The sequence below is a fragment of the Sus scrofa genome, chromosome 2, assembly GCF_054392235.1.
Source record: "Sus scrofa isolate SSC_HxYL_T2T_F1_AM1 chromosome 2, Sscrofa_HxYL_maternal_Yorkshire_Landrace_v2.0, whole genome shotgun sequence".
Lineage (NCBI taxonomy): Eukaryota > Metazoa > Chordata > Mammalia > Artiodactyla > Suidae > Sus > Sus scrofa.
In genome coordinates, this window is record NC_139384.1 from 93,088,041 (window position 1) to 93,114,351 (window position 26,311).

At 39.1% G+C, this 26,311-nt stretch overlaps 1 protein-coding gene across 1 annotated transcript in view; it reads right to left on the reverse strand.

The window, feature by feature from the left end:
- Window positions 1-26,311, reverse strand: part of LOC110259400 (uncharacterized) — a 49,742-nt gene that overhangs the window by 22,506 nt on the left and 925 nt on the right. The gene's annotated exons all lie outside the window — the stretch shown is intronic.

The window sequence follows — 26,311 nt, forward strand, 5'->3', positions numbered from 1 at the left end:
CAACCTCATATGCTATCACTTACATGTGGAATCTAAAAAAAGGACACAATGAACTTCTTTGCAGAACAGATACTGACTCACAGACTTTGAAAAATTTATGGTTTCCAAAGGAGACAGGGTAGGGGTGGGGTATGGGCTGGGGGTTGGGGTGGAAATGCAATGAAATCGGGTTGTGATGATCCTTGTACAACTATAAATGTAATAAAATTCATTGAGTTAAAACAAAATAGGAAGAGATCAAGATGCCAGAGAAGTAAGATGTGCTGTTCACCATCTCCCACAAAGACATAAAAAAAAAAAAAAAAAAAAAAACTACATGTAGAACGATTTACACAGAACCACTGTTGAATGCTGGCAGGAGATATTAAACCTCCAAAAAGGGTAAGAAACACTCCACATAACTGGGTAGAACAGAAGAAAAAGAGAGAGAGAGAGAAAAGGAATCAGGACAGGACCAGCACTCCTGAGAGGGAGCTATGAAAGAGGAAGGGAACCCACAACCTGGGAAGCCTAACCGAGAGGGAGATCAGCCGAGATGGAGGGACCTCCAAGCCTCAGAGAAAAGCTCAGCAGCTGGATTGAGGAGGGCAGAGCAGAGTGAGAGCCACACAGATCATTGGAACCACTGCCCCAAGACAGCACAGCCTGAGACACTCAGGCAGAAGCTGGGTGCTGAGACTCAGGCCCCAGAGGTCAGTTCTGGGAGAGTACTTGGGTTGGCTGTGTGGAGACAGCCTGAGGGTCTAGGAGCGATAGCCATGGGCTGGAGAATGGAGTGCCACAGATGAGGGAACCCAGTAGGAGGTCTGGGCCCCCAAGAGAAGCAAGGCACAATTGTGGGGTAGGGTGAGAGGAGAAGGAGGGTCAGACTGCCATAGGAATATCTTTCCCTGCACATGCATGGACTCTCAGAGGGCAGAGCTCCTCTGGCACAGGCTACAGGCAGCAAGGCACCACTTTCTTGGGCTACGGGTGGCCAGGCTCTTCTTGTGCAGCCTAAGGGCAGCAGGGTTGTGGGGGAGCCTAAGCATGACACAGTGCCTCTTGCTTGGTCTACAAGTGGCAAGGCAACCACTGCAGTCATCTCAGACTCCAGAGGTGGGCATGGCCTGCCACCACTAGGGGTTCAGGAACAGACACTACCTGCAGCCCTGGTCACCTGAGGTCAGAACAGGGGGAGTCACTGCAGCCAAGCACAACCTGTTGTTGCTCTCACTCCCCTGGAAATGCTGAATGCCACTGCCGAATGCTCCAGGTGCCACCTACACATGCCTGAAGAACTCTGCCACTTCCCAGGGCCCTGCACCTAGGAGCAGCCAGCACCACTCCACTGTCAAGGGCCCAGCACCAGGCACTGGCTATTAGCCCTGCTCATTGCTCCATTGCTCTAGAAGCACAGGCAGCACTCTATCAAGGGGATAACAACTTGCATGCACAAGGAAAGAGACACCAAAGCAGCCCTCAGGCCCAAAATAAATAGTAAGTCCTCACAAAAACCCAGGGGTGCTATCATTTATAAATAGCCTCCAAGACTCAGAGTTCCCATTGTGGCACAGTGTAAATGAATCCAACTAGGAATCATGAGGTTGAGGGTTCAATTCTTGGCCTCACTCAGTGGGTTAATGATCTGGCATTGCTGTGAGATGTGGTGTAGGTTGCAGACATGGCTCAGATCTGGCATGGCTGTGACTGTGGCATAGGCTGGCAGCTGTAGCTTGAATTAGACCCCTAGCCAGGGAACCTCCATATGCATTGGGTGTGGCCCTAAAAAAGCAAAAAAAGAAAAGAAAGAAAAGAAAAGAAAAGAAATATATATATAAGCAAAATGAAGAAGCTCAGGAGTAATTCCCAGTTAAAAGAACAGGAGAATTCCCCTGAAGCAGCAAATAGTGAAACAGACCTCTACAGTCTAACAGACACCAAGTTCAAAAAGGAGATAGTGAAAATACTAGAAGAATTAAAAGTGAATATGAAGGAATTGAGTGGACATGAGCAATAATGTGGATTATTTTAGAAAGGAACTAGAAAATATGAGGAGGAGCCAATAAAAATATTAGAAAATTCATTTGCAGAGACACATTGTGAGTTAAAGATAATGAAGAGCAGATGAATAATACAGAGGAACGAATTAGTGACTTGGAAGATAGAATAAGGGAAAATATTCAATCAGGACAGCAGACACAAAACTAAATAAAAAAAAAAAACCATGAAAGCAACATAAGAGATCTATGAGATAATATAAAGTGGGCCAATTTCACCTAATAGGGATTACAGAAGGAGAAGAAGAAAAGGGGATTGAAAATATTTGAAGAAATTATGGTTGAAATCGTTCCAAATCTAAAGGAAACAGATATCAAGATACAAGAAGCACAGAGGGCCTCAAACAAGTTAAACCCAAACAGGCCCAAACAAGGACATATTATAATAAAAATGGCAAAAGTTAGAGATAAAGATAGGATTCTAAAGTCAGCAAGAGAAAATCAAAGACAATTATAAGGGAACCTCCATAAGGCTACCAGCTGATTTCTCTACAGAAACACTACAGGCCAGAAGAGAGTGGCAAGATATATTCAAAGTTCTAAAAGGGAAAATTTTGTAGCCTAGAATATCATTTAAAATGGAAGGAGAAATAATTTCTCCAAAAACAAAAGCTAGAAGAGTACTGCAATACTAAACCTATTCTAAAAGAAATATCCTTTAAATAATTTTTTTAAAAGTAATAAGAAATAAGATGGAGGAAATCACAGTTGGAAAACAATCACTTAAATAAGCCAGTATACAGATCTAAAAGGAAAAAAAATCTATTGTAAAAGCAACGATAAACACAAAGAACAACAAAAGGATACACATGAAGATGTTAAAAAAGGACTTCAAAATGATGAAATGTGGGGAAGGAAAGTAAGAAAAGGTATACTCTTTTTTTAGAATGCTTTTGAGGCTATATGACTATCAGGCTAAAGCAAGCAGATATAAGAAGGAGTTAACATACTTGAAAAACAGGGCAACCACAAATCAAAACTAAACCTTATACTCACAAAAAATAAAAAGAAGGGGACATAAGCATAAAATAAAAGGAAAGCATCCAACACAAAAAAAGAAAGGAACAAAGAAGAACCATAGAATCAACTAGAAAACAAAGTTTAAAATAAAAATAAATACATATTTATCAATAATTATTGTAAATTACTGGACTGAATGCTCTGATCAAAAGACATACAGTGGCAGACTGTATAGAAAACAAAACAACAACAACAACAAAAAAAAAAACAAGAGCCTGCAATATGCTACCTATAAGAGACTCACATCAGTGCAAAGGACACATATAAATTGAAAGTGAGGAGATGGGAAAACACATTTCATGTGAATGGAAAAGACAGGAAAACAGGAGTTGCAATACTCCTATCACACAAAATAGACTTTAAAACTAAGGCCAAAAAGAAAAAGAAGGACACTATTTAATGATAAAAGGATCCATTCAAGAAGAGGATATTACACTCGTCAATATATATGCCCCTAATACAGGAGCACCCAAATACATACAACAAATACAAATAGACATAAAAGGAGAAATTGATGGGAATACAATAATAATAGGAGACTTTAACACCCCACTCACATCAATGGACACATCCTCTAGACAGAAAATCAATAAGGCAACAGAGATCCTAAATGACACAGCAGAAAAGTTAGACTTGATTGACATTTTCTGGACATTACATCCAAAAAAATCAGAACACACATTCTTTTCAAGTGCACATGGAACATTCTCAAGGTTGACTACATACTGGGGCACAAAACTAACCTCAACAAATTACAATATAGAAATTATTTCAAGTATCTTCCCTGACCACAATGGCATGAAACCAGAAATCAACCACGGGAAAAGAAATGAGAAAAAACTGACTACATGGAGACCAAATAACACGCTACTAAAAAACCAATGTGTCAATGAGGAAATCAAAAAGGAAATTTTAAAAAACCCCTCAAAACAAATTATAATGAAGATACAACCATTCAAAATCTATGGGATGCCACAAAAGCAGTGCTTAGAGGGAAATTCATAGTGATATAGGCCTTCCTCAAAAAAGAAGAAAAATCTCAAATTGACAACTTAACACACCACCTAAAAGAATTAGAAAAAGAAGAATAAACAAAACCTAAAGTCAGCAGAAGGAAAGAAATCATAAAAATCAGAGAGGAAATCAATAAAATAGAGATTCAAAAAACAATAGGAAAAAATCAATAAAACCAAGAGTTGGTTCTTTGAAAGGTCAACAAATTTGACAAAACTCCGATCAAGACTCACCAAGAAGAGAGAAAAAACTCAAATGAACAAAATATGAAATGAAAAAGGATAAATCTCAACAGATACGGCAGAAATACAAAAACCCTAAAAGAATACTATGAACAATTATACGCCAACAAATCTGACAACCTAGATGAAATGGACAATTTCCTGGAGACTTACAGCCTGCCAAAACTGAATCAAGAAGAAATAGATCAATTGAACAGACCAATCACTAGAAATGAAATTGAATATGTAATAAAAACACAAATTCAGGACCAGATGGCTTCACAGGCGAATTCTACCAAACATACAAAAAGTAACTTATACCCATCCTTCTTAAACTTTTCCAAAAGGTTGAAAAAGAAATAATCCCCAAGACATTCCATGAAGACACCATCACCCTAATAACAAAACCAAAGATACTACCAAAAAAGAAAACTATAGGCCAATATCTTTGATGAATATAGATGCAAAAATTCTCGAAAAAATTTTAGCCAGCCAAATACAACATATAAAAAAGGTTATACACCACGACCAAGTGGAATTCATCGTAAGTTCACAAGGATGGTTCAACATACGCAAATCAATCAATGTCATATACCACATTAACAAAAGAAAAGTCAATGGCACAAAAGTGGCACAGCAGAAATGAATCTGACCGGAGGTTGTGGGTTTGATCCCTGACCTCACTCAGTGGGTTAAAGATCTGGTGTTGCTGTGAGCTGCAGTGTAGGTCACAGACGTGGCTTGGTTCCTGTGTTGCTGTGGCTGTGGTGTAGGCCGGTAGCTGCAGCTCCCATTTGACCCCTAGCCTGGGAACCTCCATATGCCATGGGTGTGGCCATAAAAGAACAAAAAACAAAAAGAAAAGTTAAAAACCACATCTCAATAGATGCAGAAAAAGCATTTGACAAAGTCCAACATCCAATCATGATAAAAAATTCTTACCAAAGTAAGAATATAGAGGGAACATATCTTAACATAATAAAAGCCATTTATGACAAACCCACAGCCAATATAATACTCAACAGAGAAAATCTGAAAGCCTTCCCACTAAAATCTGGCACAAGACAAGGATTCCCACTCTCAACACTTTTATCCAACATAGTATTGGAAGTCTTAGCCACAGCAATCAAACGAACAAAAGAAACAAAATGTACCCAAATTGGAAGAGAAGGGGTAAAATTGTCACTGTATTCAGATGACATAATACTATATATAGAAAACTCTTATGGACTCTACACAAAAACTATTCAAACTGATCAATGAATTCAACAAAGTAGCAGGATACAAGATAAGATTTATATTCAGAAGTCATTTGCATTTCTGTACTAACAATGAAATATTAGAAAACGAATAAAAAAATACAATACCTTTTAAAATCACACCCCCAAAAATTAAATACCTAGGAATAAACCTGACTAAGGAAGTGAAGGACTTAAATGCTGAGAAGTACAAAATATTAACTAAGGAAATTAAAGAGAATTCAAAGAAATGGAAAGATATTCCATGCTCCTAGATTGGAAGAATTAATATTGTTAAAATTGCCAGGTTACCCAAAGCAATATACAGATTCAATTCAATCCCTATCAAATTACCCATGACATTTTTCACAGAAAAAGAACAAACAATCCAAAAACTTATATGGAACCAAAAAGACCCAGAATGGCCAAAGCAAACCTGAGGAACAAAAACCAAGCAGGAGGCATAACTCTCCCAGACTTCAGGCAATATTACAAAGCTACAGTCATCAAGACAGTGTGGTACTGGTACAAAAACAGACATAGAGACCAATGGAACAAAACAGAGAACCCAGAAATAAACCCAAACACCTACAGTCAATTAATCTTTGACAAAAGGGGCAAGAATGCAAAATGGGAAAAAGACAGTCTCTTTAGCAACTGGTGCTGGGAAAACTGGACAGCTGCATGGAAATCAGTGAAACTAGAACACACCCTCACACCATGCACAAAAATAAACTCAAAATGACTTAAAGACTGAAACATAAGACACCATCAGACTCCTAGAAGAGAACATAAGCAAAACATTCTCTGACATCAACCGTGCAAATGTTTTCTTAAGTCAGTCTCCCAAGGCAACAGAAATAAAAACAAAAATAAGCCAGTTGTACCTAATCAAACATATAAGCTTTTGTACAGCAAAGGAAACCATTAAGAAAAACAACCTACGGAATGGGAGAAAATCATTTCAAATGATGCAATCAACAAGGGCTTAATCTCTAAAATATACAAACAACTCAACAGCAAAAAAAAAAAAAAAAAAAAAAAAAAAAAGACCAAGTGAAAAATGGGCAAAACACCTAAATAGACATTTCTCCAAAGAAGATATACAGATGGCCAACAGGCACCTGAAAAAATGCTTAACATCACTAATTATTAGAGAAATGCAAATCAAAACGACAATGAGGTGCCACCTCACACCAGCCAGAAAGGTAATCATTAACAAGTCAACAAATAACAAATGCTGGAAAGGGTGTGGAGAAAAGGGTACCCTCCCGCACTGTTGGTGGGAATGTAAATTGGTAAAAACCACTATGGAACACAGTATGGATGTACCTCAGAAAACCAAATATAGAACTAGCATATGACCCAGCAATCCCACTCTTGGGCATCTATTTAGCCAAAACATTCATTGAAAAACAAACATGCACCCCTATGTTCATTACAGCTCTATTCACAATAGCCAAGACATAGAAACAACTTAATGTCCACTGACAGATGAATGTATTAAGAAGAGTGGTATATATACACAATGGAATACTACTCAGCCCTAAAAAAGAACAAAATAATGCCATTTGAAGCAACATGGATGGAACTAGAGATTCTCATACTAAGTGAAGTCAGAAAGAGAAAGACAAATATCATATGATACCACTTATATCTGGAATCTAATATAAGATACAAATGAAACTTTCTACAGAAAAGTATCAAACTCATGGACATGGAGAACAAACTTGTGGTTGCCAAAGGGTAGCAGGGAGAAGTGGGATGGACTGGGAGTTTGGGGTTAGTAGACGCAAACTATTGCATTCGGAGTGGATAAGCAATGAAATTTGCTATATAGCACAGTGAACTATATCCATTCACATGCAATGGAACATGATGGAGGATAATGTGAGATATATATATATATATGTATATATATATATGTATAATTTGGTGTACAGCAGAAATTGACAGAACATGGTAAATTGACTATAATAAATTTTTTTTCAAAAAAAATAGGAATTTTATTTGGTCAAATCTGTATTTTCTTCCTTTAGGGTCATTGTTAGAAAGACTTCCCCCATACTAAGATTTTTAAAATATTTACCCATGCCTTGTTATATGTAATTTTTATGTCTCACTTTTTACATTTAATCCATCTTAAATTCATTTTGTTATAAGGTCTGGGGAAAGACTGAAAGTTAACTCTCCCTCTCAGATGGATAGCCCATTGTTCTCACATCATTTATTGAATGTTCCATGCTTTCCTCACCAATTTAAAGTACCGCTTTTATTATATACTAATTTTTGCATGTACTTTAGTTTCTTTCTAGATTCTCTATTCTTTCCATTGATTTCCCCTTGTGACAGTAGCCCACTAGTTTAATTTCTGTAATTTTTATAGTACATTTTAATATCTAGTAGAGTTAGTTCAATCATTTTCCATTAACAGTTTTCAAATACTTCCTATGATCGAACATTTATTCTTCCAAACAAATTTCAGAAATGTTTTGCCAAAGTTTGACTTCTCCACTAAATTTTCCAGGTACTCTAGAAATACCTGGGTTCATGTCTCTAGCAGCTATTCTTTACAATATTCAATAATTGTTACCTGTACCTATGGTTAACCTGGCACCGTGCTAGGCACTGCAATGTAAAAATGAATTTGACCCAATCCATACACTAAAGGGATCACACATAGGAAAAGAAAATCAGTGCATAGGTGTATTGCATTGTGATTTCTGCCTGAGGGAGGAATGAAATGAGTAGGGTTCCATGGAGGCGTTGGTACAGCTCCTGGAGAAGGGTGGAAATGAAAATAGCAAGATGTCACCAGTGCTTCACCACTGGGTCTAAGAAGTGGATTCAGGAAGGACCCATGCTTACTGTGCAACATTAGATCTCTAAGATTCTAGGAGTTCCATGGTGCAGTGGAAACGAATGCAACTAAGAACCATGAGGTTGTGGGTTCGATCTCTGGCCTTGCTCAGTGGGTTAAGGATCTGGCATTGCCGTGAGCTTGTGGTGTAGGTCGAAGACGTGGCTCAGATCCGGTGTTGCTATGTCTATGGCACAGGCCAGCAGCTACAGCTCCGATTAGACCCCTAGCCTGGGAAACTCCATTTGCCATGGGTGTGGTCCTAAAAAGCCAAAACAAAACAAAACAAAAAAAAAACCCAAAAATATCCCTAAGAGTCCAAAGATGCGTTTGGGGGACTCAAAAGTCTACATTGCATCTTAGCATTGTCCAGTGGAGTCTACATTTCTACTTTCCCCACCCCTATGCTAAAGCTTCCTCTCAGATGATGGCTCACATGTTGGCAATAGTGAAGTACTCTCCCCTCTCCCCTATTGTATGGCTCCTTATGTCTTTCAAAGCATTATTTGCCTATTTTTTAATCATCTAAAATCCCTCACAATCTTAGGGATTAGTGGGCAAATATTGTAATTTCTCTTTGAAAAATATATAAATGTTTTGCAAAGCATGTAAGTGATTTGTCCAAAATTCTGGGGGACAGAACCAAGCCTAGAAGGAAAGTTCAGAAAACTATAGGCCAATTCTCTTTCTCCTATGGCCTACTGAGTAAGCCCATCTTTCCATGCAAGGTGGTTCTAGCAGTATTACTCAGATTACAAGAAGATATGTCTAGAACTTCTGTCTCTCCTCTGCCCTTCACCCCACCCCCCAACCATTGTAATGAGGGTCCCCTTTCTTTGTGTGTCTCTGTGTTTTTGCCTTTTCTAGGGCTGCACCTGCAGCATATGGAGGTTTCCAGGCTAGGGGTCTAATTGGAGCTGTAGCTGCCAAGCCTACACCAGAGCCACAGCAACGCAGGATCTGAGCCGCGTCTGCAACCCACACCACGGCTCACGGCAACGCCGGATCCTTAACCCACTGAGCAAGGCCAGGGATCAAACCCGCAACCTCATGGTTCTTAGATTCGTTAACCACTGAGCCACGATGGGAACTCCGAGGGTCCCCTTTCTTTATGCTTTTTCATCCAAAGTGGGCCTGGGAAGGGAGGAAAAATGCTAGAACAAGACTGGGATGAGCATCTACATGGAGGCCAAAGAAGTGGAGTGGTGGCGACTGGGCCTCTGCAGAACAAGGGTTTGAGGTAGTGTGGCTGTTGGGATTTCCTGCTGATGCAGCTCCAAAAGCTGGATCCCCAGGTACTCCAACCCACCCACTTCCTTTTCTACTGCCACCAACAGTAGCTTCTGAACAGAATCTCTTTCCTCCTCTGGGCAACTGAAGAACAGAATTCAGACCCAGTGTTTCACCTCCTCAGATACAGCTTTTAAATACACACACACACCTTTAAGGATTTTTTTTTAAGGGTCTGTACACTTACTAGCAGTAGAGCAAATGGTAGGGACTGAACAAGGAAAAAAGCTCTGCTCTGAGTGTCCCTCTGGTGCTATTTCATGTAAATACTACAGAGAAGAAGGGAAGACATTTCCTCCAACCCCAGGTTTTCTTTAGGAATATCTAGGACAGAAGATTAATCTGCAGCTGTTGCTCAACAGGGCCTTTCATTGCTGGGACTGATACTTAAAGAGAGGGGGCATTCGGGGTCGATGTGGGTGGAATGGACTGGTTGTTGCCAAGACTAACATTAAGGATGGGTGGAGGCTGAGAACAGCTGTGGCGGAGCCTTCTTCCCTATCTTAGCCACCAGACCTCACCCTGGACCAGCTGGAGCAGATGAATAGACGCGGGAAGTGGCGATGGATCTGGGCCACGGACAGGGTGAGGAAGAAGGGGAATCTTAAGTCAAGGGGTGGGAAGAGAATTTCTATAAAGGACTCTGGGCCAGGAAGTGCTCTTGGCAGGGGTGGGGGGATGCAGACGGGGGTGGCAAAGTTAAGTGATCTGAGTAACCAAGCAAAATCAGGCTTGTAAAGCCAACTGCAAAACTTACCTCTGCAAGTAATGTGTATACAATCTGTCTGTCCATGCCAGTGGAAGCACTAATAAATGTTACATGTTGAAACTTTTGCATTGGCTTGTACATAAAAACTCCATGTGCCAATCAACTGGACTACATGAACACATCTGTCAAAAATAGGTCTCTTAAGCACAATTTAGGACATTCTAAATCAGCTTTATAAATGTTTTAGCCTCCAGCTGGTATGAATTAACTCTTATATGCCATGTCCATTCTCACTGAACCAAGGATTGGGCTAAATATCTGAATAATTCTAGTCAGAAACACTCTTTTGCCTTCATTATAGAGAGTATCAGTAGCAACATCTTCCCCCTACCCTCTCCAAAATTATGCTATTGATTGACTCAGTGTTTGATGTCACACTGTTAACATATGTTAATATAGCCAAAATAATAAAAATACTTTATGAATTATGGGCTTGAAAATGACTATATTTTGCATTTTTACAAGATTCTCTTATTCCAATAATGTTTACAATTTATAATGTACATTGACGTGTATTAGGTCATTAGATCTCAGGTGCTACGTATATTTTATTTTGTAAAAGTCAGTATGTGGGATCTCCTGAGATGGTTCTTTTAGATTTCTTTCCTCCTCGAAGTGGGAGATGCCTAGAGGAGAGAAGCAAACTACCCTTTTAGGAAGGAACTTAAGTGTAAATTTCTTGTGCTCCATCTCAGTACACACAATACCACTAGGAACTGGAAAATGTGCTTCTTCCTTCTTCCTCAAAACTGATATATTGTTTCTGTTCTTGTAAACTTTTATGAAAAAATTGTTTAGAAAAGGAAGTATAGCAAACAAATGAATGAATGAGTTGGATAACCAACTCAGAATCTTCAAATGTCTCAACATGATGGAGTATGAGGAAGAGTTCAACAGAATGAAATGCAGTAGGCATGAATGCAAACCACACACAGGTCTCAGAAAAGTAGAATGAGGAGTTCCCATCGGGGCGCAGTGGTTAACAAATCCAACTAGGAACCAGGGAGTTGCAGGTTCGATCCCTGGCCTTGCTCAATGGGTTGAGGATCCGGTGTTGCCGTGAGCTGTGGTATAGGTCGAAGATGTGGCTCGGATCACGCATTGCTGTGGCTCTGGTGTAGGCTTGGCAGCTACAGCTCCAATTAGACCCCTAGCCTGGGAACCTCCATATGCCTCAGGAGTGGCCCTAGAAAAAGGTAAGAAGACAAAAAAAAAAAAAAAAAAAAAAAAAAAAAAAAAAAAAAAAAAAGAAAAGAAAAAAAAAGGAAAACTAGAACAAAACAGAGGACCAATGCAACCTATCAACAGGACCTGTGAGGAAAGGCTTCAGGATTTCATTTCAAGACTTGACAGGAAGCAAGTCCTGGTATAGTTTTAGACTATGCTAATAGAGGAATACAGTCTTAAAAGAGCTAGGTTTCTTGTGTCGGAAATTGTGTTCAGATATAGATACCTCATTTTAAGAACAAATTGAGGTGAATCCAAAGAGAGCAACCAGTTTGGTAAACAAGACAGTGTCTGCCCCTAAAGGATGCCTAATGCGATAGGGGAATTGAGTCAAATGAGTGTCAGGTCAAGGAACCTTTGGTTACGTTTGCCCTCAGAAAGGAAATGTCGGAGTTCCCGTCGTGGTGCAGTGGTTAACAAATCCGACTAGGAACCATGAGGTTGCGGGTTCGGTCCCTGCCCTTGCTCAGTGGGTTAACGATCCGGCGTTGCCGTGAGCTGTGGTGTAGGTTGCAGACGCGGCTCGGATCCTGCATTGCTGTGGCTCTGGCATAGGCCGGTGGCTGCAGCTCCGATTCGACCCCTAGCCTGGGAACCTCCATATGCCGCAGGAGCGGCCCAAAAAATAGCAAAAAGACCAAAAAAAAAAAAAAAAAAAAAAAAAAGAAAGGAAATGTCAAGAGGAGTCTTTCAATATGTTGGGAATCTAATTTCTGTTTCCCAAATATTTGAGGATCTCTCAAATGAAAGAGAGATTAAATCTGTTTGGTATGGGAAAATTAGAAGAAATATGTCAACTTTACTAGAAGACAGTTCAGCTCATTGTGAGGGGAAACAGTTGCTCTTTAAGGGGAAGGGCAGAAAATAACATTATAATTGTTTCTGGCCTCCAAAGCTCAACCCTACCCAGCAAAATCATATTCCTTACCACTTAATTGCTTTTGTTGACCCTTCTTGGGTAGTGCTGGCATGGAATATATATAAATGTGTGCTAGATCAGTACGGCAAAGCTTTGGTAAATGGATAGCTGTGATTAGGGGACTTTTTTGATTGATAGTTCAGTCTCTAAGTCAGATAGTAAGTGGTGGCCTGCATATGATATTGGCTGCCATTGGCTGCCTTGAAGATGTTTGATCCTTAGTGCTTTGTGTATGACCTGAGCTTTGAGAAGTAACTAAAAATGGTTTATACTTTTTAATTCTACAAAAGTTAGTCAACCTATTAACTGCATCAAGTGCTGAAAAGAAGAACTGTAGACAATAGCTGGATAAATAATGAATATCTAGTTAGGTTAGAAGCAATTTTCTCATACCAAGCAAAAGTTAAAAGTGAATGTCTAGGGAATTTAATTTTTTACAATTGTTTTTCTTTTGCTGAAAAAAAAAACCCCTTTGAATGATTGTTTTTAAATGATTACATTGTTATTATTATTATATACTTCTAAAAATTGCTAATATCTACATATAACTTGATATAGTACAATGCATAAGTGAACAAATTATTTTAAAAGTTACTCAGCAAATACAGTTATAAAGGTTAATAGCTTTGTTTTCAAGTGAACTAAATTTTTAACTTAAAATTTTATTGTTCATAACCCTACATTGGATAAAAATAGGAGGCTTTATACTCACCCTTCCTATGTATGAAACACAGAGATACATGTACTACATAAAGAGTTATACAGTATATCTGTGGTGTTAAAATTACATAGGGGTGACTAGGCAAAAAAATGTCTTGAAAGGCTCTTTAGGGAAACAATAATTTTTTTAGAGCTGATAAACTCTGAATTAAAGCCATCTAAGCATTTTGGCATGAAAACATTTTACTGTTGGTTTGCCGGATGAATCCCAGCCAAAAATTGAAAATAATAATGGATTTATTCACATTCTTTTCTTGTCCTCATGTCCTCTCTTGTTTTTTCCCACCCCACATTATTGCACATCTTTTGAAAGAATCACTCTCTTCTTTTTGGAGCCATAATCCCATTTCCTGGCTCCAATGGTGACCCAAGCCTGGCCAGCAGTAAACATGTCACTTGAACCAGGCCAGTCAGAGCTAATTCTGGGACTTTTGCTGAAACTGAGGAGACATTTTTCTGCTAAGGTTACATTTGTCAGGTTGTGAGCTGCAAGCAGTTGAGGTCTTTCTTTCTCAGAACCTGGGAAAAGCCTAGGTAAGACTAAAACCAACCCAGCAGAAAGCAGAAGCCTAAAAAGGTATTTGAAAAGTTAAGTCACAAAACAACCCAACTGAAAAAAGCAAGCTCCAAAGAAGACATACAGATGATCAACAGGCACATGAAAAAATGCTCTATATCACTAATTATTAGAGAAATGCAAATCAAAACCACAGTGAGGTACCACCTCATACTGATCAGAATGGCCATCATTAAAAAGTCTATAAACAGCAAATGCTGGAGAGGGTGTGGAGATTTTGCTAAACAGACAAGGCAGCAGGGCAATTTTTGTTTAGATTATATGATTATATGTTCTATGTTAAGTCATCTAGTGGGTAGTGCTTCATTTTGATCCTATTTGATAAAAGACAGATGTCTGGCATCTGGTTCAATGACCAAGTGTGGTCACTGTTTTAGAGGAGCTGGCAGTCATGCCTGGCCCAGTCTCTGCAGAGGAATAATGACTTGACAACAATTGTGTATCGAGATTGGGGGTAGGGGGGCGTGGAGAGTGGAATGAAGTGTTTTACTCAAATGACTAGGTCAGGTTTTGGTTTTAATAGCACATATTTTTGGTACCTGTTTTATAGAGAACCTATAATGTCATATTCCAAATTTCTTATAAATTTTTAGCATGGAATATTACCCCTGTAACTAATAGTCTATAGAGCTGTCATGCTTTATATTACTAAACTGGCTATTTTATTCATACCTAAGCTACAGCTATCAGCTCAATGGGCCTTAAGGCTTTAAAGCAATTTACTTCACCCACTTTGGAAGTCTCCATTGGTGTAAAGATAGACCAAACCAGTGGAGAACAGCAGCTTTCTTTCTTAAGTTCCTAGGCTAGGAGTCGAATTGGAGCTGTAGCCACTGGTCTATGACACAGCTACAGCAATATGGGAACTGAGCCACGTCTTCGACCTACACCATAGCTCACAGCAATGCCAGATCCTTAACCTACTGAGCAAGGCCAGGGATCGAACCTGTGTCCTCATGGATACTAGTCTCTTGTCTTTGTAGCTGTATCGCCTGCCACTTATCTCCATCGCAGGCTTCAAAAATTCAGTCATTCATATATTATCTTCACAGTTTCTGGCACACACAAATACCAAACAAACCAGTTTCTTACTGCTTTCAAAATGGATTTAATTACTGGAATACATGATTTTAAAAAGGAAACTGAATCTCTACAAAAATCCCAAATTGGTTTCAATTGCTATAAAGATAAGTGTTGGTCCACCTAGATGATGCTGCCAGCTGAAGCTCTGAGTTTGTCACTCTCTCTTTAAAAGGAGATTCCCAAATGTTACAAAGATACTAAAAGATATTCTCTTTACAAAAGACATGTGGAGAATTGGAAAGTATAATTCTACCACTATGTAATGACTTGCCTGATGGTGAACAACCTAAAATCTGAACATTGAGAGGTGGCCCAGGCTTTGGGCAATCCTAGCTTCTCAAACCGCTTGTAGTTTCTGTGCCTCCTTATTCTTCTGTGCTGGCTAAACTGCTCGCCTCTAATTCTCATCCAGCTGATTCTGCTGATTCACCTTTAAGGTGCAGGGAACTCTTGCCAGCTGTGTGGTTCTAGGCAAACTGTTAGGCCCTTCCTTCATCCTTCCTCAGTATTGCGTCTGCCTGTTTCAGAGCACGTTGACACTATTGTAATTCAGTTTGCCTCCTGCACCAAACAGAATTTCTTTAGGGCAGGCTACATCTTTTGTTTCTGAGACCTCAGCACTGTGTAACCGAGTCACACAGGATGTGTTTATTCCTAGTCATTTAGTGCATGTTTATTGCTATACATACGCATAAATGAATGGCTCAATCAATCAACCCATAGAAGTATACTAAGACAGCAGTTCTCAAATTTTGATGTGTAATCAGAATTACCTCTGGAAACTTGGTGAAAATAGACATCTATCCCCCTGGTCCCCCACCATCACCACCCTTACTTCAGTGAGTTTGGGACTCTAATATGGCTTGATTCGCTCTCCAGGTGAATGTGATATACCCCAAAGGTTGAGAGCCTTTTCAGATGAGAAAACAGGTTCAGAAAGGTAATTGTCCAAGGACTGGAGCAGAAGATAAAATGCAATAGTTCACCACTGTTTGTGAAGTGTTCAGTTAAGATAAAACACAATGAAGGGCTACTTAGAATGGAAATATGAAGCTGTAGTTCTATTTTAATCAGTAGAATAAATTCTTATGCCCACCTACTCTTTTGAATCAGCAGTGAAACACCATGTCTGAAAATTAGCCATGATACTTAATGCACAGATCATGGTTATAATTTAATGCAAATTTCATTCTCTTCATGTGTTCAGCTCAAAACAGACTATATCCTAAAAGAGAATAATGAGGGAGTACAATATTTAAATTTTGAATTCTGTAAAACTACAGGAGACTGAAAACTACTATTTTCTACCATCTGATTTACATTGTATAGCCATTCTATAAATGGCTATTTATAGATTATTATATTCTACAGGTGCTTTTTTCCCTCTAAAGTAGGTGCTACAGCCTAGACCTTGGCACTAGTTTAGATTTTGATTTAATAATACCACTTTTTGCAAGTGAATCAATAAAATCCTGTGATAGTAGAGGATCTAGAAAAGCCAAAAGAAGTGTGAATGCCCCACCTACAGTTTTAATACCATCTTCTAAGATGTGATGATTCACTTTAAACTACTAATTTATGTTGTATTTTATGCAGATAGACCTCAACCACTTGTTTGTACTGAGCAAGGGCCAGAATCCAATTAAAAACTTTTCCTTCTGGTCTTTGACCAAGAGTCTTTCTAGAATTAATGTGAGAAACAAACAAACAAAACCCTCCAAACCCCAACCTTGATCTCTACCTTACATGATAGCCAAAAAATTAGAGATGGGTCATAGTGCTAAATGTGAAGGCAAAAACTATAAGAAACAAAGGAGAACATTTTTAATGGGGTGAGTAAAAATTCTTAGAAAAAAGTACTAATCACATTGCTTTACAGCAGAAATTAACACAACTTTGTAAATCAACTATACTTCAATAAAAATAAAGATAATTTAAAATAAACAATAAGTATGATTTGATAGTATCATTTTAATAATACAATGTATTATTATTTCAACACTTTATAGCATTAGTGATAGGTGAGGCATTCATGATTCTATTTCTCTAAAACCAAAATTCTCAGTTTCTATAAATGCGAAAATATTTACATTTTTTTCTAGTCCTTTTTCCTTTAAATATATTCCATAAAGATTGCACAATCTTCATATTGTGTTCAAAAGTCATTTGAAGCAACTCTTTTCTCTATATGGCCACTTTCACAATTTGGTATCATTAGGGTCCTTTTTTTTCCCTATTTGCTTTCACTTTTAGGGTTTGCTTTTTTCTTTTGACTCTGGTTGCATTGCTCAGTGTATAAAATGTTCAAAAGTCAAAACTAACTGAAAAATTATACTCTGAGAAGTCATGCTTCCACTTCTCTTGTTTTATTTCTGCTCACACTCTATAGGATTTTTGTTTTAAGTTTCTGGTTCCTTATTCCATTGTTCACTTTTTTTTTTTTTGCAAAAATAACAATACATATTTCTATTTTCTTCTTCTCTTACACAAAAGGAAGCTTCTATTATATGCTGTTCTTCATTGTGTAGCCTTTTTTTATACTTTTTAAAATGACTTATTTTTTCCATTATAGCTGGTTTACAGTGTGTAGTGCTTTAATACTTTGCAGAATATATACAATTTTAATTTGTTAAACCATTTTGATTATGCTCTACTCACAGGTAGTGTCAGATCCCACAAGTTAAGACCTTAGTCCTACAAGACTGCCCGTCCCCTTTAGCTGCCAATCACAAGTCCAGATTGTTACCTGCGCTTCTGACCACCTGGCTCTTGACTGGAGGCTACCACGACATGCTCCTCAGGTCTGATTAATTTGCTAGAGTGATTCATAGAATTCAAGGGAATAATTTACTTACTAGAGCACTGGTTTATTATAAAAGGATATAACTCAGAGATAGCCAGATGGAAGAGATATCTAGAGCCAAGGTATGTGGGAAGGGTTGTGGAGCCTCCATGCCTTTTCTGGGTGTACCACTTTCCTGACATCTCCATGTATTCACCAACTCAGAAGCTCTCTGAACTCTGTTCTTTTGAGCTTTTACAGAGGCTTTGTTACACAGGCAGGAATAGTTCAATCATTGGTCACTGGTGATGGAACTCAGTCTCCAAGCCCCTTCTCTCCCCAGGGGTGGGGTGAAATTACAACCTTCTAATTAAGGTTGATTCCCCTGACAATAAACCTCCCCCTAAACTTCTTCCTAAAATTATCTCATTAACATAAACTCATGTATGGTTGAAAGGGGTTTGTTATGAATATCAAGCATTGCTCTTATTACTTAGGAAAATCCAAGAATTTTAAGACCTCTGTGTCAGAATTGAGGACAGAAACCAAATTCACATTATAAATCACCATATCACAATGGTATATATAGCACCAATTGTTGTCATTGTATTTGCCAACTATGCCAAAATAATACTATATAACTACCTCAAATTCAGTTGCTTATAACAAGAGTTTCTTTTCATGCTCACAAGTCTAGAGGTCAACTATATGGGCTTGGCCAGGTGGCCTACTTCAGGCTGCAGACAGGTTTCACGACTGCTCCACTTGCGTTCATTCTGGTTACAAACTCAAGGGGATGTGGTTCCCTAAGACATGTTCTTCTTAATATGATCACCAAAGAGCCAAAAGAAGCTATACAGACATGTTTAAGGTCTTTGCTTGTCTCACATCTTTTAATATTCTATTGGTGAAAGCAAGTTTTGGCTGAGCCCCAAAACAATGGGCAAAGATGTATCCTCTGTCCAGGGTTAAAGAGGAAATGGGTATATGCTGAATAAATCCAAACTGTCCCCCAGTGTGAAGCAGTGGGTGGTGAAACCTCTCCTTCCCACCTTTTTCTCCCTTCCTTCTCTTATGACAATCTTCCTTGTTTTGCTCCCTGTCATCTTTGCTACCTCGAAATCTCCAGTTCTTCCGTGACTTTGATGGTTGCTGCCTAGGCCAATTTAGGACTAAGAAAGTGGATGACAACTGAGTTGGGGAGTGGTCAGTTCATATGTTACTTTACATGACTACCTCCCCAAGACAGAGAAAAATGCATCCTTCCTAAAATATTTTGACCCTATCTTTTATTTTCAAAACAAAAATGAAGGTCAAGGAAACTTGTTATATATTCTGAATAGCCCAAATACATAAGATGCTTAAGAACGAGAAGAAAAGTAACAGGAGATAAAGTTTGAGAAGTAATAATGGGCAGGTTATGCGTGGTTTTGAAGTTCACAGTAAAGAGTCTAAATGCAATGGGCAGCTATTGGAATAAATAATAAAAGCAGCAAGTAATATTTGCTTTCTAAAAAAAAAAAACTGCTCTGTGGAGCATGAACTGCAGGTGGGCAAGTGAGAAACAGGGAGACAAGTTGGGAGGCTGTTATAGCAGAAGCACAGGTTGTTTGGATTGGGGGGGGCAACAGTAAATATGGTCCATGGTCAAGTTGGGATATATGGTGGAGCTAGGATTGATAAATTGTTGATGGATTTGATATGCGAGGTTATAGAGGGAATGGAGAGTTGACTCTTGGTGTTGATTTACTAGTGGATGGAAAATCTTGTTCTGGCTTAGACATGGTATATTTGGGATGTCTCTTAGTCATCTAGGTAGAGATAACGAGTGAGCAGTTGATAGACTTTTATTAGGTATCAGAGTTGAGATAATCTTATCCTCTTGTGGACAGCAGCATGGACAACAGTAATATATACAGATTGTGGAGCTGCCTGTCTGTGTTCATATTTCACCTTTGCCACTTACCAGTGCCATGCCCTTAGGGAAATTACTTAAACTTGTCTGTGTCTCAATTTTCTCTTTCTGAAAAATAGGAGTAATAGTACTATTTCATGGAGTCCAATGGGTTAATGTATATAAAGCACTAAGAACAAAGCCTAATGTAAAAGCCATATAGATATTAGCCATTTTTAGCACAGTCACTTTCAGTCCATGCCAGACTCTGAGTTTTCTTCTCCCTGTTTTTTTTTTTTTTTTTTTTTTTTTTTTTTTTTTTTTTTGTCTCTTGTCTTTTTAGGGCTGCACCTACAGCACATGGAAGTTCCCAGGCTAGGGGTCAAATCGGAGCTACAGATGCCGGCCCACACCACAGCCATGGCAGTGCAGGATCTGAGCTGCATCTGTGACCTACACCACAGTTCACGGCAATGTCGGATCCTTAACCCGCTGAGTGGGGCCAGGGATTGAACCCGAAGCCTCATGGTTCCTAGTCTGATTCCTTTCTGCTGCGCCACAATGGGAACTCCTCTTCTCCCAGTTCTTCACTCCTATTCTCCTCCCCCAGAAAGGTAACTGCTTGAGTATTGAATTGTTTGGTGCTTTTTTCCACACCAAGAACCAATTCTCCAATTCTCTGGATATCAAGTGGGTGTCCAATAATTCAATCTCATGAAGATCTACCTGGAGTTAGCATTAAATGCCACTGGTTAAAAGGGACGAGTTCCACAAGATTGCCCCCACCTCAGATGCCAGTCCCAAGCCCAGGGCCACCCTTACTTTGACTAACTGGCTGTAAATCTGGGGTTCCCATGACCCCCTCCTCAAGTTCAGAAATTTGCTAGAGTGGCTCACTGAGCTCAGGAAAATATTTTACCTACATTTGCCAGTTCATCATAAAAGATACTACTAAAGAACAGCCAAATGTAAGAGATCTATTGGGCATGGCAAGTGGGAGGGGGATTTTTGGAATCTCTACGTTCTCTTGGCTATTACCCTTCCAGTGCCTTGATGTGTTCACCAACCTGGAAGCCCTCCAAACCCTCTTGCTTAGGGTTATTTATGGAGGTCTCATTGCACAGGCATGATTAAAATATTGGCCATGGGTGATTAAACTCAATCTCTATGCCCTCTCCCCTCTGTGAAGGTTTGGGGATGGGGGAGGGATAGGACTGATAAAGTTCCAACCCTCAACCCTCTAATCCTGCCTAAATCTTTTTTGGCAAACTAATCCAACCTGAAGCTAGCCAGAGGCTCCAGTGCTCTAGTCACCTCTTAGCATACAAAAGACACTTCACAGTCTAAGGGTGTTAGGAGTTGTGGACCAGAAACCTGGGACAAAGTCCAAGTATATATTTCTTATTATACCACACCACTCTAGTGTTGAAATATGATTTTAAATATGCATTTAACTTTGTATTATATGTTCTTTCATGCCCTTTAAAAAAATTTCTATGGTTAGGTATAGCAAATACAGAAAACTGCATGTCACTAATAAGTCAGAAGACAGACCCTTCCTCACCACCCTCGAAACCTCCCCGGTGTTTCCTCCCAATCATGACCCCTCTTCTCCGCCCACAAGTTACTATCGTGATGTTTATAAATCTCCTTTTCATTTTCTCACCCGAGCATGCACCCCTCAACACTCTAGTTTTTACCTTTTTTTTTTTTCTTTTTTTGTCTTTTTGCTATTTTTTGGGGCCATTCCCACGGCATATGGAGGTTCCCAGGCTAGGGGTCGAATCGGAGCTGCAGCCACCGGCCTATGCCAGAGACACAGCAACGCGGGATCCAAGCCGCATCTGCAACCTACACCACAGCTCAGGGCAACGCCGGATCGTTAACCCACTGAGCAAGGGCAGGGACCAAACCCGAAACCTCATGGTTCCTAGCCGGATTCGTTAACCCCTGCGCCACGACGGGAACTCCTACCTTTTTTTAATATATGTTTTTAGGTCTCTTTTTTCTTTCTTCTTTTTCTTTTTTTTTTTTGGTCTTTTTGTCTTTTGAGGGTCACACCCAAGGCATATGGAGATTCCCAGGTTTGGGGTCTAATCAGAGCTATAGCCATCGGCCTATACCACAGCCACAGCAATGCCAGATCCGAGCCACATCTGCGACCTATACCACAGTTCACCGCAATGCTGGATCCTTAACCCACTAAGCGAGGCCAGGGATCGAACCTGAAACCTCATGGTTCCTAGTCAGATTCATTTCTGCTGAGCCACGACGGCAACTCCAGGTCTGTTTTTTTTCTAAAGAATCTCCTCTCTCCTCCCTTTTTTCCCCTAAATTTTTTTTCTTGAAATACTAGGTTAATTGCCCTGTCATTTCCTATAACCTGAAGTTTGTTGACTGCATTCTGTGGAATAATGTAACATTTTTTTCTGGCACTCATATTTTCTGTAAATTGATGGCTGGATCACCTTGGGGTCAAATATTAATGATTTTGTTCAACAAGGGTCCTAGAGACAAATATAATAGATTGGAAGATATTTACAATATCTAAAATAGGAGAGATTAAAAAATAAAGACTACAATGTATCTGGGAATGCAGCTAATAAAGAACAAGATCTTCACAAACTTTTCTCTGTTGAAATACCAAAAAGAGAGTTCCCATTTTGGTGCAACAGAAACGAATCCTACTAGTATCCGTGAGCAAGAGGGTTCAATCCCTGGCCTCAGTCAGTGGGCTGGGATCTGGTGTTGCTGTGAGCTTTGGTGTAGGTCGTAGACGTGGCTTGGATCCTGCATTGCTGTGGCTATGGCCTAGGCCAGCAGCTGTAGCTCTGATTCAACCCCTAGCCTAGGAGCTTCCATATGCCACGTGTTTGGCCTAAAAAGCAAAATAATAAATAAATGATTTAAAAAAAAATAGATGCACTATGTTGGTGGATGCAAAGATTTGGATGTATAAGGTGGATTGGTACTGAGCATCCATTCAAACTTTCTTCAAGTTTGTTTCCTTATCCTATCAATCCTGGAAAGTACTGCATTTCCAGACATGTAAATAGGGTTCTAGTGGCACATGATTTCAGTTAATTAGATACATTTAAGTCAGATTGGGAAGTGGGGTAAAAGCATTTTTTCTGCTACTCTGGATTTTTGGTAGTTTGGTATTTTCTGCAGCAGCTTGCCAAAGCATTACCATTTGCTTTGAGTGCTTGTTATGGTATCTTCTTGATTCTTGAATTGTAGCCATAGTAGTATATTTTTAACATCATTAACTCCAGTTGTGTTTTTTTTGTTTGTTTTGTTTTTTGTCTTTTTGCCTTTTCTAGGGCCGCACCCATGGCATATGGAGGTTCCCAGGCTAGGCGTTTAATCGGAGCTGTAGCTACCGGCCTACACCACAGCCACAGCAACTCGGGATCTGAGCTGCGTCTGCAACCTACACCACAGCTCACAGCAACGCCAGATCCTTAACCCACTGAGCAAGGCCAGGGATCAAACTCGCAACCTCATGGTTTCTAGTCAGATTCGTTAATCACTGAGCCATGACAGGAATTCCCCAGTTGTGGTTTTGATTCTCCATCATCCTGATGGATGGGGACAGTGATAGTAGTTCCCTTAACAGCCCAACTTAGTAGTATTATCCTGGGACTCATTTCTGAAAGTCTAGGCTAAAGCCTACTCCTCCACCACTTTAAACAATTTTCTAAATACCAATTCCCTACATTAAATCTCCATATATTTAAAAGAGCCAGATCTATTTCCTGCAACTGATTTGATGCAGACTCGTACAATAATGAATAAAGATACAAAAGCTTCCCAAAATAACCTCCACAATCAGTCCCAATAAAAAGTTAAATAATTGAGCAAAACACAAAATATACGGAATAAAGGTCTATGAATATATCAACTTCAAAAATGAAAAATAATCACCTACCATATTAAGAATAATTAATCTATTATTAATTTAGTAACTTGATGCTTGAGTGAAAAACTTACTGAGGTTCAATATATTATTTTTATGTACCTTAAGTTTTCCATAAGAATGCAAAAAGAATATTCAGTCAAGTGTTCAAAAAGTTAGGGTTAGAATTATAATCTTGGGACTTATCAAAACAAAGATAATATTTACAGCCATGGGATTGGATGAAACCATTTAGGGAGAATAGAGATAGAAAAAAACATGGGACTAAGATGTGAGCATCTCTAATATTTAGAAGTCAGAGGAAGAAGATAAAGCAAAGTAGACTGAAGAGATGCCAGTTAAGTAAGAGGAAACCAGTGAGTGAGGTGTTCTGGAAGCTTAGAGAAGACAGTGTTTCAAAATGTGGAAGTGGTCAAGATGTCAAGTACTGCCTAAAATGAAACTAAGAATTTGCCTTTGGATTTGTCAAGATGGAGTTTTAAACAATTTTTGGAGAACATCTACTATAAAGAGGAGCACAACAATCAAGTAGTGGCTGGAGGGGAACAGAAGTCAAGAGGTTTTCTGTTGCGTTTTGTTCTAAGATACATGATACCAAGGCATATTCGGTGTACTAGCAGAATGATCTGGTTGAAAGGGTTGGGGAGGATAGTTATTTGAGGGAAACAAGAATGGAAGAATCAAGGTCTTGAATGAAATAACCAGAGGAAATACTTCTGTGTAACAGGACAGAAGGCAATATCTATAGGCTCAGATACATATAGATGGATAGACTTGAGGGAGAGAGGATAAGGTTGTTTGTGACTACTTTTACACTTACCTCTCTAAGCCTCAGTTCTCTCACCACTGATACGGAAAGAACCTATCTCGAGATTTCTGTGAAGATTCAGCAAAGAGCCAACACCCAATATTATTAATCCAGTAGAAAAATGTTAAGATTCCTAGTTCAATCCTCCGTTAACGCAAAATTATCAATCTCTCATTTTGCATTTAATAAAATACTACAACTAACTATTAGTATGATGGATATAACTTAATGGGGTTCAGAGTGTCAGAAAATACTTTCCTGAGACTAAGAGCTATGTGAGGTATACATATTAACTGGATAAAGGTGGGGGTGCTAGAAGAAGGTTTACGAAGGTCTAGAAACTAAAAAAAGTTCATTGTGGTTATCAGTCAAGGGCCAGATCATGAAGCAACTAAAAGTTTGGGAACATGTATCCTCCTCAGTGACTTCCAATACTTCTTATGGGTCAGAAAGGAGCTTTTTTTGGTTGTTGTTGTTGTTTGTCTTTTTAGGGCCCCACCAGTGGCATATGGAGGTTCCCAGGCTAGGGGTCGAATTGGAGCTGTAGCTGCCATCCTATTACCACATCCGTGATCCATGGCAATGCAGGATCTGAGCCGAGACTGTGCCCTACACCACAGCTCATGGCAACGTTGGATCCTTAACCCACTGAACAAGGCCAAGGATTGAATCCACATCTTCATGGTTGCTAGTCAGATTCATTAACCACTGAGCCATGACAGGAACTCCAGAATGGGGCTCTTAAGAAATAAACATAATATAAATATTTTAGCTCTTAATGAAGCAGACTGAAGTCCACTGAGAGATGAAGGCAATTCATGGGCATTGATTGGACCATAAACCATAAACCAAGGAGGGCTGCAGACTTCCCCTTTCTTGCCTACTCTGTCTATTGACAAAGGCCATGTTGGGTGTTGAGTAAATGATTCTTAGGCTTGTTGAAGTTCATCAGTAAAGTCTGGGAGCCTGTTATCCATACTTGCCATAGACATTGGGAGGACATAGGAAATGATATTATGTAAGTTACTCTTTTGCCATCACTGAGCTAAGACGGCAACTTGGTTGCTATTTTTGTGTGTGTTTGTGGGGGGTGGGGGGTGAGTCCCTTCAGGTATTTGTTTTAGAGACTCCTATATAAATATTAGCAGAATGTAAATATTAGCAGAATCAGAATTTCCTGACCACTCACTAAATAACCAGGAGTCAAAACCAAAATTTTCTTTTCATACGATTAGAAATTTTTCATGATTTCAACATAGTGCACGTTTTAAAAATTACAAAAGAATAAGAGAAAAGTGGAAGCCAAAGGAAAATAAAAACCTGGAACATTTCCTGAAAACAAGTTGGGTCGATCAGGTGGCACATTACTTATGTAGAAACCTGTGTTTATGAAGATACTCAGAAAACCTCACATGACTGGGAAGTTTCAAATGGCCCCAGGATAACATGGAGGAAGGGGATAAAACTATTCCTAAACAAAGATATACTTTTAAAAAGAGGGGTTTTTCCTCCATATTTTGTAACATTTTCATAGCACAGTTATTTTGACTTTTGTCTTTAGGAGAGTAATCCCCATAGCCTAATAATACAAACTATCTTTTCTGTAATAAACTTGACTCATATTTAATAATGGAAGCAACATTGTTTTTTGAGAAAATAGCAACTCTTACAAGTATCCTAAAAAGCAATACAGCAATCCTCATCAGTTTTTCCCTGGAGACCTCACACTTTTAACACATTTACACTGGATAAGTATTCATAAACAAAAATATTAATCTTAATTGGAGTGAAATCTGCACCTACCCAAGTTTTCTCGCTTTATTTTCTCTAGTTTAGATTTCTGACTCCGTTTTGAATATACAAAGGATTTTCATAGCTAAGGCCATAAAAAAGCTGATCAGACAGCACTATGACTTCAAGTGCCATTTTAA